The sequence below is a fragment of the Phyllostomus hastatus genome, unplaced genomic scaffold, assembly GCF_019186645.2.
Source record: "Phyllostomus hastatus isolate PE091 unplaced genomic scaffold, TTU_PhHast_1.1 phas_scaffold_385, whole genome shotgun sequence".
In the NCBI taxonomy this organism is placed as follows: domain Eukaryota; kingdom Metazoa; phylum Chordata; class Mammalia; order Chiroptera; family Phyllostomidae; genus Phyllostomus; species Phyllostomus hastatus.
Genome location: NW_025334026.1, coordinates 9,204,918 through 9,225,498, shown reverse-complemented (window position 1 = coordinate 9,225,498; position 20,581 = coordinate 9,204,918). Strand labels below are relative to the sequence as shown.

The 20,581-nt window shown below is 42.9% G+C and overlaps 1 protein-coding gene across 3 annotated transcripts in view; it reads left to right on the top strand.

Moving 5' to 3' along the window:
* The window catches only part of AUTS2 (activator of transcription and developmental regulator AUTS2), a 1,150,881-nt gene that overhangs the window by 933,553 nt on the left and 196,747 nt on the right, over positions 1–20,581 (top strand). The window lies entirely within an intron of this gene.

Genomic DNA, 20,581 nt, shown 5'->3' with positions numbered 1-20,581 from the left:
ACACTCATCTATTTTCTGTCCGTATATAGTTACCTTTTCTGAACATTTTGTATACATAACAGCATACAGTATGTAATCTTTTACATTCAGCTGCTTTTACTTACTATGTTTTGAGGTTCATCTGTGTTGGAACATGTATCAGTAGCTTATTATTCCTTGTTGCTGAATAATATTTCACTGAGTGGATGTACCATGTTTTATTTACCCACTCACCAACTGATGTACATTTGCTTCCATTTTTTACTATTATGAATAATTCTTCATGAATATTCAAATACAAATCTTTGAGAGGACATGTTTTTATTTCTCTTGCTAGATACTTAAAATGAATTGCTGGGTATGCAGTAAATTATTGTTTAACTTTTTAAAAGATACTTCCAAGCTATTTTCCAAAGTGACTACACTATTTTATGTTCCCCAAGTAATGCAGGGGGTTCTATTTTCTCCACATCCTCACCAACATTTCTTACTATTGTTTTGATTGTAACTATTCTTCTGGATATGAAGTGGTTTATCACTGTTTTTTTTAGTTTTCACTTCCCTAATGACTAATGATGTTGAGCATCTTTTCATATGGTTTTAGACATTTGTAGATCTTCTTTGATGAAATGCTATTCAAATCTGTTGCCTACTTTTTAAAATTGGGTTATTTGAGTTTTGTCTGCTTGTAATTGACTTTTAAGTGCCCTTTGTATATTCTGAATACAAGTCCTTTATCAGGTATGTGATTTGCAGATATTTTCTCCTAGTTAGTTGCTTGAGTTTTCATATTTATAATGATATCTTTTAATTTCATTAAGTGTTAAATTTTTAGTTTTTATGAAGTCCAATTTATCAATTTTTTCTCTTATGGATCATCCTTTTGTTGCTGTATCTAAGAACCCTTTGCCTGACCCATGGTCATAGAGACTTTTTTCTATGTTTTCTTCTGAAAGTTTTATAATTTTAGCTCTTCAGTTTAGATCTTTTTGATCAAGTTAACTTTTGTGTATGGTGTGAAGTAAGACAGAGTCTAAACTACTCTTCTTGCATGTGGATATCGAGCTGCCTCAGTGTGGAGGATACCGGCCAGCAGTATCCATCTCAGCTGCGGATGTTCATCAACACACGAGAAAGACATACACAGAGACAACCAGGTCCTGTGGGGGAATAGGAACAGCAGGACCACTCCTCACGTGGGGAGCGCCTTGGCCACCCTCTCTCCTGGAGGGTGCCGCTTGGCTACCCTCCCTGCTGGGGAGAGTGTGCCATTTCCCCCTCCGGAAAGGCTTAAATTCAGGTAAAAGCTCATTACTCATTGCTAGGAAGTAAGGATCAAACAATAGATAACAAGGAAGTCTGAGGGCCTATTTTGAGTCAGGATCAAAGAGCTGTAAAACTTTGAGGAACAAACTTACTTCTTCCTTGGACCCTTATCATTCAGCTGAGAGCATTCTAAACAAAGCAGGTTTCACAGGATCTTACATATTCTTTCTTAGGCCTGATCACCCAGGGAACCCGCCCTTTTCAGCACAGAGCTGCACCACCCTGTCATTGTTTCAGGCTTAGGTGGAGCAAGGGAACTAAGGCAACCAAGAGATAAGGAGATTTTCTCCCAGATGATGAGGACTCAGGCTATGTCAAAGCCAAGGATCAAGGGTCCACCACCCCCTTTTGCTGTAGCCCCCAAAGTCCTTTGTTGGGGGCCTCCCATGTGATCGTGCCTGTCTTAGGTTGTTCCCCCCTTGTGGAATCTTACCCATCATTGGCTAACTGACCAAGCTTTGGGGGTCAGTTATGAAGGAAGCAGCAGAAGCAGCGCGCCTGCCAGGTAGATAAGCTTTTGTCTCCCTGCTGGCTTATGGTCCAAGGCCACTCCCTCAGCCTTAGCGTTGGTGGGGGTTACAGCTTCTGCTACCAGGCAGGGCGGTTCCCAACACCTCAGCATGCTTTAGGGAAAAGACTGTCAACTCCCTGTTGAAATGCCCTGGCACTGCTGTCAGACCTTGATGACCCTCTGTATAAAGGCTTGTTTCTGGACTCTGATTTCTGTACCTTTGATCTCTACATCTGTCCTGTGTCACTACCAGACTGTCTGGATTACTATAGTTTTGTAGTATGTTTCGAAATTGGGAAATGTGAGTCCTCCAATTTTATTATTTTTTTAAAGATTGTGTCGACTATTGTTTACCCTTCACATTTCTATACAAAATTTAGGTTCATCTTGTCAATTTCTACAGCAACAAAAAAAAGTCTGATGGAATTTTTATAGAGATTATTTTTAATCTGCAGATTAATTTGGGCATGATTGCCACCTTGACAATATTGAGTCCTCCAAGCCATGAATATGGGATGTCTTTCCCTTTATTTAGATCTTCTTTAATGTCTCTCAAACGAGTTTTGTAGTTTTCAGTGTACAAGTTTAGTGTTTCTTTCATTAAATTTATTACCAAGCTTTTACGTCTCTTTGCTGCTTTTGTTAGTTTTGTTATTGGGGATTTTTTAAATTTCTTTTTTGAACTGTTCATTGCTGCTTTAGGGAAATACAATTGGTCTTTACATATTGATCTTATATCCCATGTATATCCTATGAATATGCCCAACTTGTTTATTAGTTCAAGTATCAAACTAGTGGACTCCTTAGGATTTTCTATGCATAGGATCATGCCATTTGTGAATAAACATGGTTTTTCTCCCTCTTCTCCCATATGGAATCCTTTTCTTGCCTGACACAAAATTTAAGACAAAATTCATTAATATCCTGGCAAATTTTTATGATCATACTTATAATACAGATGAGGGGTAATAGCCAACTTTTGCAATTCCAAATGAGCCTTATGGAGGCAGAGGGGAAAGTTGGTCACTGCTTTAGCAGAGGAGTGAAAATGCCACTTCACATCCTACTTGTGGTGGTTCTTTCGGCAACTTGGCCAGAGCAGACATTAAAACCCTTACAACAAACATGGAAGAGCCCTGACTATGTGAAGATAGATGCCACACATCCTCCAAGCTCATTTATGTAACCCACTGGAAAAGCTCATGAAAGCTTATCTCCAAGCCTACCTGTTGTTTTAACAGTATGTGTATTTGGTTTCCTAGGGTTTTTGTGTAGTTTTATTTTTGGTTTGATTTGGTCTGGGTGTTTGTTCGTTTGTAGCTATGCTTTAGGAAGGGTATTAGAGAAGAGACAAACTACAAGTTGAACACACAGTGAACAGAAAGTGAAAGGATGGTGATAGCAGTGAGGGGAGAAATGGTAAAAGCATTAAACTTTGCATATATATTTCCTGGACACCTGCTAACTCAAGCCCTGTGCTCAAGAGCTGAACAGCAGCCCTGGCGAGCCAAGTGAAGGCAACTTCCCTGTCTTGGTAGGCTCTGAGGGCATTAGCCAAGCCAAAAAACTAATGACTCTATTTCTTTCATGGCAGATGGATCAAATTCAAGTGCAAGTCCTTATAATTTTCCATATGAAATCCTAGCTTGTTAGAGTTAATCCATTGGTCTAGATTTTCAGGATCTCTTTGGATTCTGACTCTGGTTTCTGAGCTAAAGATTAATAACCAATATTAACCAATGTCACCCCAATAAATTCAATAAAAACATTAGTAACTAAGCTAAATAGTTATTTCTCACAGTGATAACCTTGTGTCCTCCCAAAAGTTGAATCTCATTTACTGCAGAATAAACATGTTACCTCCCATTAGCTTCTTGAAAAGATCCTCAAGAAATATCAGGACAAATAATAGACAGTAAAAAATAAAATCTACCATCAGCCAGGCGCCCACAGTTGGAGGGCATTTACAGATAAACAAGGGAGGAGGAAGCTAGATCCATGTGGGAATGGATGGGAGTTGGAGACCATCAGTATTAAGTCATGTTTAGCTTAATATAGATATAGATGATTACATATAGAACTGCGTATCAGCCTGTGTTATACAAAGGTTAGTATGCTCACTTTTATTTCTGTGTCTTCTCAGTGGAGAGGGCTGGAAAGAAAGGGCCCCCCTCCGTGGCAAGGAACACACCTTCGTCCAGATATTGGTTCTAATACCATTGTCCAATTAAAGGAAAAATGCCTTATAAGAGAAATGACTGATTCTAGTGTTGGGGCAGGAGATATATTGATATAAGATAAGTCTGAGGTATTTTATAGTGTCAGAAAGTAAGGAAGTGGCCCTGGCTGATGTAGCTCAGTGGATTGAGCATGGGCTGTGAACCAAAGCATCTCAGGTTTGATTCCCAGTCAGGGCACATGCCTGGGTTGCAGGCCAAGGCCCCCAGCAACCGCACATTGATGTTTCTCTCTCTCTTTTTCCCTTCCTTCCCTCTCTAAAAATAAATAAATAAAATCTTTAAAAAAAAGAAGAAGAAAGTAAGGAAGTGCTTAAAAAGAAAAAAATAATGGAGATCTGTCAAAGGATCCCAGGAGCCAACCTAAAGTGTTCCTAAGGGCTAATCCTGGAACAGTTTGAGTAAAACAATAAATAAAGTAGCACTGGATTATAACCAAGGTCTAAAATAAATATTCATGATTTTGTAGTTATATAAATAAGTTAATAAATGTAGAAGAGATAAACCTCCCAGGCAGAAGAATCCCAAATAAGTTATATAGATATTCTTTCCTTAAGGAGGAACACCCCCCAGTTCCTTAGATCTTGGCCATATATAGTGACTCCCTTCCCAGAATACAGTGTGGGGCTGGTGGTGGGGTAACTGTGCAATGGAGACTCCTGACACACACCACTCCAGCCTGGTGATCAAGGTTGAACCAACAGTCGTAAGTCATGTTGGTAGAATAGACTTTTGATATTATATGATGAAAATGATATAATACTTTACCTCTGTGATCTTCCTCCCCAAAATCCATAAACTCAGTCTTATCATGAGAAAAACTCCAAACAAGTTCCAGCAATGGGGCATCCTATGAAATAGCTCAGCACGGTCCCAAAATGTCAAGGTTGTCAAAATCAGGGAGATTTGGGGAAACTTCCACAGCCAAGAGGAGCCCAAGGAGACACAACAGCTAGATGTAATGTAGTTTCCTAAATGGGATTCTGGGACAGAAAAAAAAGAGACATTGGGTAAAAACTAAGAAAATATGAATGAAGTATCAACTTTAGTTAATAATAATGTATCAATATTGGTTTATTAATTGTAACAAGTGTTCCACACTAAAGTAAGATGTTCATAGTAGGGGGAACTGGGTGTGGGGTATATGGGAATGCTCTGCATTAGCTTCTCAGCTTCTCTGTAAATATGAAATTGTTCTGCAGAGTAAAGTCTATTTCAAAGAAAAACCAACATCACTACCAATTTTTGAAAAATCTTAAAGGGATAGGTAAGCATCAGTTATCTGGAAAATTTATTTGTAAGAGAACCTTATTCCTTTATGATGATGGATAAGTGAAGTGTTGTTGAATTATCTCCGCCTCTCTGAGCAAGTTAATGTTTCTAAGAGGAGCAGGAAGAGGGGTGGGGAGTAGGGGAAAGAAAATGCATGTGTGTATGCGTGTATGTATGGTTAAACAAGAGGAAAAGTGCATTGTGAATTGGTAAAACCTTAGAGTGGAACTTAATCTAATTTATAAACAGTTCCACTAGAAATGTGCAAGAATTTTTTTATGTTGTTGTTAAAGAGAAAAAGTAGTTTCAAGCATTATTAAGCTTTTTTCCCCTCCCAGAAGCTAAGAAAACCATCTGTGAGAACCTGTTTGCATGTTTGTTTTCTACAATAAAATGCAAAATACTTCTTCCTGTTAGCGGATTATACCATATGTCTCTCCCTGTAACAAAATCAGCATGTTTATTAATGAACCCAATCAGAGGCAAAGATTTAGAAAGATTTAAGGAACTAAATTTTCCATTCAATATTTCAGCAAAAGAAACTTCTAGTTAGATGTCGTGGTTGTGCTTGGAAAATAGAAGCTTTGTTTTTGCTTTGAAATCAACTTAGTTGGCAGGGGACAGAAAGCAGGAGGAAAGGCCTTTGAAACCAATTTTTGTAAAAGTCTGCTTTTAAGAATGGCCCTTCCTGTCTGATGATTCCCCTACTGATTTACCCACAGTTTATATAGGATTAATATTTAATTTGATCAGTTTCATTTTTCTGGACAAACTAATTAAAGTGTTTGATGGCCCAAATGTGCCATATCTGAATGCAGTTACAGGCCTGTGGGCTTCCCGGAGTGACAGGAAGCTGATGGAGTAGCTTCAGCCATATTGGCCCAGCAGCCCGTGGTACCTACGATGGGAAGGTTTGAGTCTTCCAGCACCAACCCTCCCTGGCAGCCTACTGACCATCTGAACAGTTGAGTGGATTGGTGGCACTGTGGGTGGCACGATGCATTAGAAAGAAGCTGACCTAGCACCTGCAAGACTACAGCTCAGATACTGGTGCTGTAAGGAAGCAGGCAAGAGGCCTGGAGCGGATGACTTCTTCTCTGTAAGCTGTAGTTTGCTCATCTGATAAATGAGAGTACCAGTTCTGCCATTCTTTTATTTCTGAACTTGTGGAAGAATGGACTTGCAGCAGAGAGACCATAAGCAGCAGAAGCCTTGAAAGCCAGACACAGAGCAGATTTTAGGGTACATGTTCCATTCTGGTCATCCAGCCTCCTTCCAAGTCTTCTTTCTACTTGATGGTGTAGACAGGACCCTGCAAACGTGGTTCTCATTTTATTACATTTGTTTTTTCATGTGCTGTGGCTTCTTAGAAATCTTGTAAGAAAATGAAACGCCACACGTGTGACTTAAAGGGGGAAAAGTGATTGGGAGCCCTTGGAAGGACAAGGGCAGCCTGTGGACCACAACGAGGCTGGGCTGGAACCAGCCCTCTACCTTCTTCACAGGGTCTTTGGCAGCACTTTTGTGCTGCAGTCACAACACACACAGACCTCAACAAGGCGGCTAGGCAGGTGCCAACTCCACCCTCGTAGGCAATGCAGAAAAGTGTTTCTTTGCTCTAATGAGAACAGGTAGGCAGTTTGGGCAGCCTTGGTAACTACAGAAAGAAGTTTTAAATTTGAGCTAGAACAGGGCAGGTAGAGCTAATTACTTAAAAGCTAATGATCTGTGAGAGGGATTTTGAAGGTTTTATTGGGGTTCCTCATGAAAAGGCCCTTTGATTGTTTAACTGCCCCCATCTCTGGGATGCACACTTGATCCATTAGCCCCCAACCAAACCAAGGCCCCTAAATGTCCTGCCATCCCAGGGCAAACACACACACACACTGACAAACTGCAGGTCCCTGAGGAGAAGTCTTTGGCCCCAGGATATCTGGTGTCTCCTAAGCTTTCTCTCAGTGCTGCGGCTTTCTCTCACCAGAGGAGCTGGCCTGGAAGTAGAGGGGTAAGTAAGATGCTTTAGCAGCAATGCCTGCTACCCTGTGTGGCCAGGCCAGAGGGAAGTCAGGCTATGGAGGCTGAGAAGCTGTCCAGGAGCCAGGGCTGTGTGGCTGATAAAGGCAGCCCGCCCACCCACTGGCAGTCTGAATGCTGAGTTCCCAAGTGACCACCAAGGGGCAGCCCAGATGGGCAATGCTCAGCTGTCATGTTGGACAGCTGGCCTTCAGTGATGAGGGGCTGTGCCAAAGAGGCCTAGGTTGAAGCTTGGAGCCCAGGTTAACCGACTGTGTTCTCTTCCACCATTGTAGAATTTTTTGGTTCAATTCAGTAAATATTCACTGAGTTCCTGTGCTTGCCGGGTAACACAATTTGACACTGTAAATGCAGAGATGAATAAAATATGTCCCTTACCTAATGTAGAAACAAACATGAACAAATAAATGTCATTCGTTGTGATAGCTACTATATAGATTACCTGGACAGAACAGTGGAGATAGACAAGGGATGGATTGGAGGAAGTGCGTGGTTAGAATCGCACAATCTCCCCTAGTCCCACACCAATCAACCCTCGACCTGGCTGCAGGAAGCATTCCTGGGAGTTCGGTACAGCAGCATATCCATCCTTCCAGGGAATGGCAGAGAGTGTAACTGGAGGAAATGGTTCCGTGAACAAATAAGTTGAAGAAATAGTGGGTGAAGTAAAGTTAGGCATTTGCTTTCATTATAAGTTGTTTTTAACTGTAGAACTTCTCAGAGCCATAAGTAGGCTAAAGCATACTTTGTGACTGTCCAAGAGCAAGATATATCCTGAGGTTTTTGACTTGGGAGCCTTCCCCCACAGAGTATCTCCTTGAACCCGGGACCCTGCCACAGTGTCTTGTCTGACGTTACTTCTCTCATAAGCTCTGGACCCTCACTGCCAACTTGTTCATCAGGTATCTCTGTGTAATTATCTCCAACTCAGTAGTAGTACACCTAACTTTTTACCATTTCCCCATACACTATATTCCTTCAAAACTGACATTTTAAGTGCTGCTGAAGAACTCCTGCCCATACTTCAAAACCCCCTTTCTCCCCTCTTCTCTGAGAAAATGTTGTACCTACATCTAACATGTCACATCTCACACTGGCATTATGGTTACTGTTGTGGGTGTTGTGAAGTCAAGGACTGTGCCTTATTTGTATTTAAATTCTCTTCGCTGAGCAGAGTGCAGGGCACATGGTAAGTCTATTAAGTTGAATGCCTGTATCTCATTCTAGTCATGCCTGTACAACAGAGGGGAATTTCATCTTTAATGCCACATCTGGCTTTATTCCAGAGGCCCGGTCCTGCTGCTTTTCCCTGCTGGCTAGGGCTTGCAGGCACCCAGAGCTGCAGATCCCCCAGAGGCTCCAGAGGAGCCCACCTGGGCCTCTGGCAGCTACCCTTGGGATCCCAGCTGCCCAGTGCTCCCAGCACACAGCCCTTGACTGGTGGAGGTGAGCAGGAGGCCCCTCCTCTCCTCCCCACCTTGGCCGAGTCACGTTGATATTCTGGCAGCATAGCCGGGCTTGTTATTGAGCACATGCTTTGCAGATTAGCCTGTTTGTATAGCCAATCGAACATGTGCTCCATTAAAAATTAAAGCATCCTGTTTTAAGGACGGAGCAGGAGACATCAGCTGCCACTGTGTAGCAGACATGCAAAGCCCCAGAGCCCATTACCATAGGTTACAGCAAATGTTAATCAGTGCCAGCGCAGTTAAATAATGCAGTTTGTGCAGATGGCAGCGACTACATCTCCTCACAGATGTGTCCTCCAGTCCCGGAGGTTGCTGTATCACAGGAGCTGTCGGGAGCAGTCAGATCTGATGCTGACTGTCAATATCGCCTTTTGTGCTGATGCGCACCCGCCAGCCAGCAGAGAGGTGCTGAGCAGGATGACTCCAGGCCCGACTTCCAGCAGCCCTTCCAGACCCTGGCACGGAGTGTGTGTGTGAGGCTCATAGGAAAGCAGGGCTATTTTGCTATGTAGCCAAGAACACCCCAAAGTCGAGCTCTAAGCCTGTTCCATGAAACCTTCCCCAGCTGCACCCTGTGAGCAGCATCCAAGCCAGGTGGTGGGGGACTGTTCCCACCTTTGCTCAGTGCTGCCTGTGCTCTGGTTGTTTGCAGGCAAGAATTTATGTGTGTTCTTTTCCCTTGGCTTCCAGAAGTGCAGGGACTCCACACTGGATCAGAAGCTGGTGTTCCTACAGCTCCTGTTGTGCAGACGGTGCCTGATTCTGAGCAGCAATGTGTCGCTCCCGCAGCCCAGGCACTTGGTTCTCTGGTCCAGGTGTCCCTACCCGTAGGCCCCTGAACAGATGCTCTGTAAAATGAAGGAGCACATCACCATTTGTGCCACCTGCAGTAGGAAACAACCAGTCATAGCAGGAAAAGGCCAAACCGTTACAACCAGAGCAGCCCCCGACTCTCCTTCTGGTCCTTCACTAGCAGCGTTTGGGGTGGGGTCGGGGGGCATCAGTGAAACACACCGCTGACGTTCACACACTCATCCCCAGGGGTGTTCCACGTCGTCACTGTCAATAACAGTACAGTTACTGAGCCGACAGTGGTGACCCTCTGTTATCAAGAGAACATGAAATTAAGCTCAGGGTAATCAAGTATGGAAAATTTTTAAACAGAGAAGCAGGGAAGATTTCTCTTGATATAGTTAAATGTTTTACGTAAAGGTGTAAGCTTCAGCTTTCTGACAGATACACTATTGCAGTACAGCCCAGTTCTGAGTACTGTCGACTGAATATGGGAGGTGAAAATGTAGCAATGAGAAAAATGGTGGGAAAGTTTATTTGCTTATTTGTAGATTGTCAGATTAGGGTGTGTCCTTCATTCCTCAGTGTAGCAAATTGCATGTTGTGAACGTAATGTGTTGCTGTATATAAGCACACTTGCAGAAACCAGGCATGAGGACAGGGGTCTTCTCGCTTGCTCTTACCTTTCTTCCACCTAAATATAGATACATTGTTCCTCCTTCATCTTAAAAAGTGCTGCTGTGAAAGGCATGGGTCATGTGACACCTCTTCTGCCCTTATCAACTGTCCCCCGAGTTTGTTGAGCATGTAGCTGCTGGCTTGCCCCTTCTTTCCGCAGAGACTCAGCACGCACATGGACACCCATCTGAGCCTCAGGCCTCTCTATTCCTGACCTCCTCGCTTCCCCCTCAGCCCCCCATTCCCATCACCACACCCTTCATCTTGTCACTGCCAGTAACGACACCAGTTTTTAAATCGTGACTTCCAAATTATCACAGGTGAGGAGGTCAAGGAACTGAAAGCCCAGGACACTCAAAACCTTCCATTGTCTTGTCCTCACATTTGGAATAAAGGTCCTTACCTGAGTCTGACGCAGGTCTGCTGCTCCACTTCAGCTCCCACAACTCCGCCCGGTCGCACTGGTCTCTGGACTGTTTTCCCGACGAGCTAAAGCCAGCTTGCACCTCAGAGGTTTGCTCCATCTGCCCAAGTGCTCTGCCCTCTTACAGGGTCACTTGGCTGCAGGACTCTATTTAAATGTTATCTCCTCAGAGAGGCCTCCTCTGACTACTCTATCAAACAGCAGTGTCCCCACATTCAAAATCGCCTATATCTAAGGAGATGCCCTGCTTTCTTATAGCACGTAGCCTGCACTTACACTCAGGCGTGTGCACATATGCCCTTATTCCTTGTCTGTCTCTTCCACTAGAGGACAGGGATTCTGCCTGCTGTGTTCACCGCTGCACCCAGGGGTCTCTGATAGTCTTTCACTGGACAATTAGTAAGTTGAATGAAGGAACAAATAGATTTGGGCTCAAAGCAAATTTTGGGAATGGGGCTTCAAGAAGACAGGGCCATTCATAAAACTTTCCAGTAAACTTTCTATCAAAGCCCCCTTTTCAACTATTAACACTTTATAAATGAGAAAGTTTCAGTTCCTAGAAGATGCCCTTAAGTGCCAAGAACTTGGAAAAACAGAATTTATTTTCCTAATATTTTGTGAAGTCCGGGCTAGAATATTTCAAGCTGTGAGACTCCTAGCCTTAAAAGCTCCCCCACTCCTATGTTACTTCCCTGGTGGGTTCCTTTCCTCTTTTGTTTACCCAACAAAAGCACAGCATTTTTTTAACTTCTAATTTTGCCCTAGGATTTGAGGGCTAAAATGAAGTTTTTGTAATCCCACACCAGGTAAATGCAGTCGATGTTTTCAGTGGATTAGGTTATCTACCTGAAAGCAGCAGAGTCGAGTGAGAGCAGAATGTGACAAAGGGTTGAAAGCCACGTTTTAAGTGCCAGCCCCACGCCAAAGGGACCCCTCTCTCCAGCTCTGTGGGCATTTCGTTCTCTTTGCTTTTTAGGACACAAATCATACGATTGGTCCCTTTTACTTTAGATAAATCAGATTCTAAAAAGTTTTAAAAGTTTGCATCAGTGAGCAAAAGTATGATAAGATGGTTCTTTTTCACTGTCCTGATTTTGAATAAACATATCAAACTAGAGTGAGACTATTATTGTCATCTAATAATGTAATCTTCCTTTAGTCCGTATTCTGCCCTTCTAAATCTTACCACATGAAACCATAGGTTCCTTCTCCAAAGTTTCCACTTGGCCTCTTTCTTGTTTTACCAATAAGAGCTATTTCCTCCTCTCAACCAGTCCATCATGGAGGCCCTTGCTCTGAAGATGTGCATGTCTCTGTGCCAGGTAGGAGGCTCTGGCTGCAAATAACAGAATGTCTAACCAAAAGTGGCCATAAAAGGGGGATGTTCAGTTAACTATCTCACCAGGTGAGATGTCTGGAGGTAGCCAGATGAGTGCTGGACTGGCTTCTATGAGGCTCTCTCAGCTTCACCTTCTGCTGATAAGATGGCTGCCATAGCTACAAGCATTGTCTCTGACCCATGTGCTGAAGGAAGGGAGGGAGGGACAAACGGATGGAGATGACAGGCATACTCCTTCATTGTGTTTCTTTTTATCAGGAAGGAAAATCCTTTCCAGTGGTCCTGAAGCAGGCTTCCCCTTGTGTCTCACTAATGATCCAGCTAGAAGTAAGTCACATGTCTATGAAAAGTGGTCATTAGCAAATACAGATTAGCTTAGACCACTTGAGCATCTCCTGGCTGGGCATAGGACTGATACCTGAACAAAGTCCGGGTTTTCTAGTAACAGAGAAGGAACAAGCTGCTAGGCAGGCCACCAACTCCACTGCTCAGTATTTTCTGCAGCAATACAGCCTGTTGCTTTTAGGGGGACAGATTCACTCCAGGTGGAGTAGTTGAATAGCTTGGAGTCTGTTTTGATAGACTAGGATATTATCAAGCATTTAAAAGTGATCTTAGAACACTTGCTCATTTATGTCAGCACTGTTCATTTATGTACCTCTAGGACAGTACTTATGCACAGCACCATGATTCTATGTCCACGAGTCACCAGGAGCTTCTGATTTCTTCTGTGTGTGCATGTCCAGAGCATACAGGACAGTGCCTGGAACTTAATAGGGGCCGAGACTCACTCATTGTTTGCTGAAGGAATGAATGAATGGATGAACAAACAAATAAGCATATGATGCATATGATATTCTTAAAGTCATGCTTATGAAGAACAGTTGAAATAATTATAAATGTTTACCTGGAAGATGAATGAATGAACAGATGATGACTAAGATGTTTTTGAAGCTGTGTCCTATGAAGTGGTTAAAATGACTATGAATGTTTTTCTGGCAAGAGCAGATTTGAGGAATACAGTGACTTTTTGAAGTGCAGTTGCTTAAAATCCTTTCCAGTGAAAGAGATTAGAATCGCCTTGTGGGATCTGTAAGGATAGAGCTTGGAAAAGTGAGTAGAAACTACAAGGAGACAGAAAGCTCTTTCTTATATTGAGCTAAACTCTAACAGTGGGGCTATGTTGAAATTAGCTGCCTTAGGAAAGAATGAGCAGGCCACCACCAAGCTCAGAGCAACTCTGCACGTGGCAGGTTATTGTAAGGGGGTTCCATTTATCATTGAAGATTGGACCAAATGGTGCTTATTCTCTGATGTAACTGTGTGCATTCCCTAGCAGTGATGAGATTCTCTGAAATTTTAAGAAACAAAAACTCTTGCCACTAAATCTTTACATGAAGGCAATACAGTAGTTATTTCCAAAGTAGTAAGAGATTTCATGATGCAATGAAATATCTTTGAGTAGTTTCCCCCTGTATTTATTATTCCTAATTATGTGAGCTGTTCTGCAGAGCTCAGTTTTTTGATAGGAGAAAATATTTTTAAAGGTATAATAATAATTATTATTTATTAATCCTCACCTGAAGATATGTTTGTCGATTTTAGAGAGAGGGGAAGGTGGAGAGAGAGAGAAACATTGATCAGTTGCCTCCCATACATGCCCCTACTGGGGATTGAACCCACAATCCACGTATGTGCCCTGACCAGGAATCAAACCTGTAACCTTTTGGTGTACGGGATGACTCTCCAATCAACTGAGCCACCCAGCCAGGGCAAATTTTAGAAAATAAAAAGATGTGCCCTGGATGGTGTGGCTCAGTTGTTTGGAGCATTGCCCTATAAATCAAAAGGTAGTGGGTTTGATTTGCAGTCAGGTTACAGGTTCAGTCCCTGGCAGGGTATGTGCAGAAGGCAACCGATTGATGTTTCTCATATTGATGTTTCTTTCTCTCTGTCCCTCCCTTCCCCTCTCTCTGAAATCAATAAGCATGTCCTTGGGTGAGGATACAAAGGAAGGGAGGGAGGGAGGGAGGGGAAAGGAAAGGGGAAGGGGAAGGGGAAGGGGAAGGGGAAGGGGAAGGGAAGGGAAGGGAAGGGAAGATGTTAGATCAGCACCTCGTCCTGCTTATCTGTTAGTAAAGTTCACCTTGTGCTCTCTTGATGTATTTGGGTAGAGAGTGAAGAGAAGTGTGAACCTCAGGGGGTGTGGGGGTGGGCTGGAGTCCACAGGTATTCTTTCACAGGGACTGCCTCACTGCCCACTTGCAGAACTGTAAGTCAGAGAAAAAAGATGGAAATTGAGAAACTGTGGGGCATCATTCACTCTTCATTATGGTGAGGAAGTGTGCTGCATATGTATGTTCGTCCCCTCAGTAAAACAGGTGTTCTGCCCTTAAAGTGGTAATTATAGACTATTTCAGATCAATGATCTTCACTTATTTCATATCACTGCAGTCTTTTTTCCACATTTAACCACGCTGTGATAGAGAAGGCTTGCTCATCCTTTAAAAAATTAAAATGCACATAGATTTTCTGAAATAAGGCCCATTTCTGGAAGTATTTTGTGGTTAGTTTCAAAATGTAATATCCTGAGAAAGGGTTAGGTTGGCTTTTTATTTTGATATAAAATAAAATAGTAAAGTCACTGTGCAGTGAGTGATTGTGCTTCCATTAGCCTAATGTCTTTGTGGTTTCTTCTGAGGTCACTAGTAGATTATTTTTCTTGCATTATTTCATCAGCTGTCAGTTCTGTTAATATAATGTAATTCATTCGGTGCTGAGTTTTTAAAAACACGTCACTGTATGCACAGAAGGCGGGGTTTTTTTTGAAGTTTATTTAGCTGATTGTAGAGTGTCAGACTGCCTCAGTCTTCTTGGTGCTCAGTGTCTGAAGGGTCACTTAGGGATCACATGTGCCCTTGGATGCCCAAGTGGCCACTCATGACCATTTCTATGCCCAGCACATGAAAATACACCTGCAGCTTCTGTATTATTGCCTCATGAAAGGCTGTGGCTTGCCTGTAGGGTGCGCAGTCACGTTTACTACTTAGATTACAAGACACATGATATATCTCTCTATTTAACACTTACAGTAACTTCTAAGGTGGCCTCATTTCAAGCTTTCTTTATTAATATATTCACTTAGACTTTGATTACAATAATGCAGTGAGTTTATGTTTGCATATATGTATAGTAGATATCAGTTAGGAAATCATTTGAAAATCACTCATTAAACACCAGCTATATACATCTCTTTTGTTTCTAGTGATTACAAAGAAATTAGAAATTCTCTGCTCTTGAACTTGAATAAATGATTGAGGCCCATGGAGGCATCTAGAAAAGTGGTTCTTTGGTTTGTGTTTTAATATGGGGATAATTTTTAAATGTTCAAAATACTAGAGCTCTACATATTAATAGTTGTACCTTTATCATCTTATAATTTAAAAATATTAAAAGCATATACTAAAATGTACATGGGTAAAATGATATAATGCCTGGGGCTTGTTTTAAGATTATTGGAAATGTGGAAGTAGTGGGAATGGGTAGGTGTAGATGAAACAGGATTGGCCATGGGTTGATCATTGTTGATGCTGGGCAGTGGTAGGTGGAGTTTATTATACAGTTCTCTCAACTTTTTTATATGTATTTGAAATGACCACTTACAAGAACTAAAGGGTTACTATGAATTTGGCTGTCCTTTAAAAAGGAAAAATGCATTTTAATAATCGCTGAAGCATCTCTGTATGTCTGATAAATAATGATAGCTACGTGAGAGTGGCACATGGTTTACTGAGACTACAGATGGAGCCTGGTGCTCGTGGGTCCTAGAACTCTTTGCTGTGGCTGTGAGAGTGAGGACAAGGAAGTTCAAGGAGGCCCGGTATGTACTCCATGCACAGCCATTGCACAGCGTGTTCCGAGGGACATGAACCCTAACTGCAGCTGCGAGTGTGTAGCTTTGTTACCGCCGGCTGCCATGTTGCTGAGAAGCGGTAGTGCCCAGAAGAAGATGGTGCTGCCCATGAGCAGTGGTAACCTTTGATGCAGAGCATGCCAGGTTCCAACGTGTCGGGAAGTCTACAATAGGAATCCAATAATCAAATCCACTCAGAAACTCATTTTACTCTATCAGCCTCTGCCAAATTTGCCCTTGGCCAACTGTCACCAACGCCAATTGCCAGTGACTTCCTTGTCTGGTCTCCGTCATGTTGATCCATTTCTTCTGTCTCCTCCTCAAGCAGAATTTAAAACATCTATGTCGTATTTCTATTTCTGTGATGATTGGAAAGGAAAAGTGTGTTTGCTGTCTTTTTTCTCTGGCTAGTTTTCATTGGGACATTATTTCCTTGAAATTCTTGGCCTATGAAACATACAGGTGAATTATCTTTAATTGATGATTATATATATTTAAAATCTTAGATTACATGGGAATTGTATATCTAGAATGAATCAGCCCTACAAAAATGTTTCTTTTTAAAAATTATTGAATATGGGAACATTATACAAAAAATAACATTGAGATATTTAATTCATTGCTCAGCTCTGTTGTTCATTTAAAGGTTTAACTATTTCCCACTGTTTAAATATCTGTCTGATCTTTTGTGCTAACTTAGCATGTCCAAAATATTGAAAAACAGATGAATGATCAAGGAATTTAAGGAATACTCCCCCAGTGAAGTCAGAGGATATTCTAGAAGAGAAAAAAAAGAAGGCATGAAACTTATTTAACAAGAAAGATTTGAGTCAGGTAATCTACATAATATATCCACTGGCATTAAGGCTGTCATCTTGGTATTGCATTTCTGGTACGAATTTCGCAATAGCTGTCTTTCACTGTCGGTTCTAATAAAGAGTGTTGGTCAGCTTAAATTCCCTGGGAGCTCAGAGTTATGTTTTGTGAACTGCATGTGCCTGAGGCCTCTCATGCATGATTTAAACTGCTTTGTAAATGTCAATAGGTGGAAAAGCATTGGATCCCTTGTAGATTTCTCCAAATCCTCAAAGATGTGTATGCCATGTATAAACCATGCTGCACTCTCAAGGCCATTGCTGTTTTCTCTACTTGCCTAACTGGGGGTTTAAGGTATTGCCAGAAGCAAAATATCAGTGTGTGCATGTCTCGATCCAACTGGCCAATGAAACCCTTTATTAAGAAAACCTTTGCACCAAGAAGGTCTCCAGTGACCTGAAATGGGCGCACCTCATGAATGTTGAACGGTCTTCAAACTCTATTTCTTCATTCTTGACTCTTTTCAAAACACATATTTGATTTTATTGAATTTACTGATTTCATAATTTTACACCATTCCATGTCCAGCTGTATGTAGAAAAATATCTCCATTGGGACTTCTCAGACCTGGGTTCCGTCCTGGTTCTGCCCATTTCTGGCTGTTTGTCCTCGGGCTAGCCACTTTCAATTCAGGGAAGTTGAATCTGAGAGATTGAAATGAATGATCTCAGCTCCAGCTCCAGCATCATGGATCCCAAGAGATAGTGACAGACAGCCAGTGTGACACTTTTAAAGCCGTGGGAGCACATGTGACTTTTTAATTAGGCTTGTGCTACTCTCTTCTGGGCAGTAGAGTGCCAGCAGGGGTCCCAAACTGGCCAGCAGCAGTCACACAGAGCGACCTGAATGTCAGCCTGAGGGCTGATCAACTCATCTGTGTTCAAAGCACTTCCTTGTGATGTTTCCCATTGGCCTGAGAGCAGCGTGGTGGCTGCTCCCCTTGCTGCCTGTCCCCCACAGTATTGTTTTGTTATCCCCACCCTGACCCCACCCCACTGCATTCCTTCAGTAAAGGGTGTTTTCTCACTTTCAGGTCTGAGGAGACCAAAACAAATGATGGTGAGGGGATGGCATCAGGGTGGAGGCCCCCCTGTGAGCAAAAACCCTTGCCTGGCTTTTTCAGGGGCTGTTTCCCATTCATCCTGGTACCCGGCAGCCTGCCTCGCCTGGTGCCTGGTGACCATTGCTCAGGACAGGCATGCTGTGTCAGAATGAAGTTAGAGTCAGACATCAGATGGCTTTTTGTTCTACCTCCTACGTAGTTCTAGATCTTCCTTTGACCTTTTCTTTCTCCATGTTCACTTTATAACTGTGTCTAAAAGTCTCTTTTTGAGGGGCCAGTTTGGGGAAGATGAAGGAAGAGTATATCTGGCAGCTCTGAAGCCAGTCTGCCTGAGTCTGAATCCTGATTTCCCACCTCCTAACTGTGTGACCTTGAACAGGTTATTTTACCTTTCTGTCTCAGGTTTGAATCTGCAAAATGGGAATAATATGAGGACCTGTCTCACCAGATTGTGAGAATTGAACAGGCTGTGTATACATAGTTCTTAGAACCATGCCTGGCATAGGGAATTGTTTGCCGTTATTAATACAGTTTTCTTGTTGTTTTTATTGTTTTTCCTAGAGCATTATTTAAGCTAAACCTTTTCAGAAAGAGCCAGGGCAGTTGTACCAGCCTTGGAAACATTTCATTTGTCGAATTCCCACCTTCTCCACCCTAGTGAGGGGTGGTCTGACGTGGCAGAGGTGGGGGCCTGAGGGCTCGCTCACTCAGGTTGGGTCTGTGTTTGCCTGGTTAGGATGCAGAGATCCTAAAATACATGTCGTTGTCCGTGTCCTTGGCAGCCACACCAAAGCTGACTCGGAACTCTGCAACCTGGAGGGACCTTCGAAACACTGTGGCCACCACTGTTCCACTTGTGTGTTTGTAGCACGTTGAGTAAGCACATACTTTGTCACCCTCTGACATGACCTCAGGGTTACTTTCTGAGGCTGTTGACAAATTTTTAGACATCCCAGTTTTATCAGCGGAAACCTTGAAGAGTGACAAATGGTTCTTGGAAGAGCTGGTACACACTATAAAACGTCAGCTGGCTCATTTATAACCGGTGGTATCCAGCGTCTAAGCCCTGCTATCAGCGTGGCCTATAGATAACTCACCCTCAGGATGCCCCGCTCTCCCCAAGCACTTTGTGCAGCTGTTCTGGTTGAAGACCCAGTTGACATCTATAACAGATATCAAATGGAGAGTCTCTTATTTTATCACTCTCTGTGTTTCAACACTGGCGGTCCCTGAGGGCTGTTGGAAACAGGCAGCAGGCGCGTTATGGGAAAGGTGACTTGCTGAGCCCCTGTGCCCTGAGGACATTATTAAGTGCTAGGGAACCTTGTTAGCTCGTAAAGTTGGTTCAAACCAATTATTGCTGTGTGACCATTACCATTGCCAAGAATGTAACTCTTTTAAATTCTTGCCCATAAAGCCGATCTTTCCAGTACATTATATTACAGAGCAAGCCTTCTGATCCGGCCGCGGTTGTAACCCACTGTCTGCAAAGACTAAACATTGCATTTGCTACTCAATATTGGTTATCTTTTCGTGCTTCGTGGAGGCAGCAAGACTGCTATTTATAGATTTACTTTCTGTCTCCCTAGTTCAGCACAGTCAGTTTTGACACACTGTCCCAGTAATCTGATCAGCCATGCTGCTTTTAAATGAAGGTCTAGGCCTTGGCCTCTGCAGAGAGGGTGACAGCTGTCAGATACAGATAGTAGGCTACAGATCCTAGCTGCTAAAACCCTCTCATTCATTCCTGTTACAGATCATTGACCACAGCTTGAAGCCGTGCTTTACAGTCTGCCGATTAGTTGGCAAGAGATCTACATACTGTATTAGCAAGGTCAACCACTGAGATAAAGGCAAAAACTTAAACCCCGGCACTATTTTTAAACCAGTAGCCATTTGTTAGAGCTGGTTATTTTGGTGCATGTCTCTCTTCCTTTTTTTTTCCCCCTCTCTCAAAACAAAATAAAAGATACTTGTTCAAACTCTTTATGAGAGGTAATGAAGATGGTTCACATGATGAGATGCTTCAAATCTGAGAAGGATGCGGTCTTTCTCAGAAGCTCTGGCAGGCACTGTGGAGAAGAAAACAGTGTCAGCTGGGCACACTCCTTGTTTTAATCAGACTGTGCTTGGAGGTCTCAGCCCAGGGGTCCCAGAGGAAAGTTCCTCCTGTGTGGGTGCTCTCTGGCCTTGAAGGTGGAGTGAGTAGGCAGGTCTGGCCTGGAGGGAGCTGAGTTACAGCTCATACAGGAGTGAAGTCCCGGCTCATTCCTGAATGGGGTGGTTGGTCTTCCTTCTCGGCTCAGAAGATTGGGCCCATTTAGCAGGTATTCCCTTCTCCAGGGTCCACCCTTTCCCCAGCACCTTGTATCTGGGTGTTCTGGAGTCTGGCATTGTTCAACATGTCATGTCAGACTGGCACAAGGAGGACTGGTCCCCTCAGCAAAAGTCTCATTATGAAAGTGATTCACTGACTTCCTAGCATGCAGTGAATGTCCCCCCTGTTCTAGAGTCAACACAAATGACCAAACCTTCAACTTTATCCTTACACAGAAGGCTGTCTGCCTACAGGATCTTGAACACGACTCACCATCTAACCACTCTCCTCTCTGCTTTCACCTCTCCTGCTCCTTCATTCCACGGAACAGTCCTTTACCTTCATGACAAC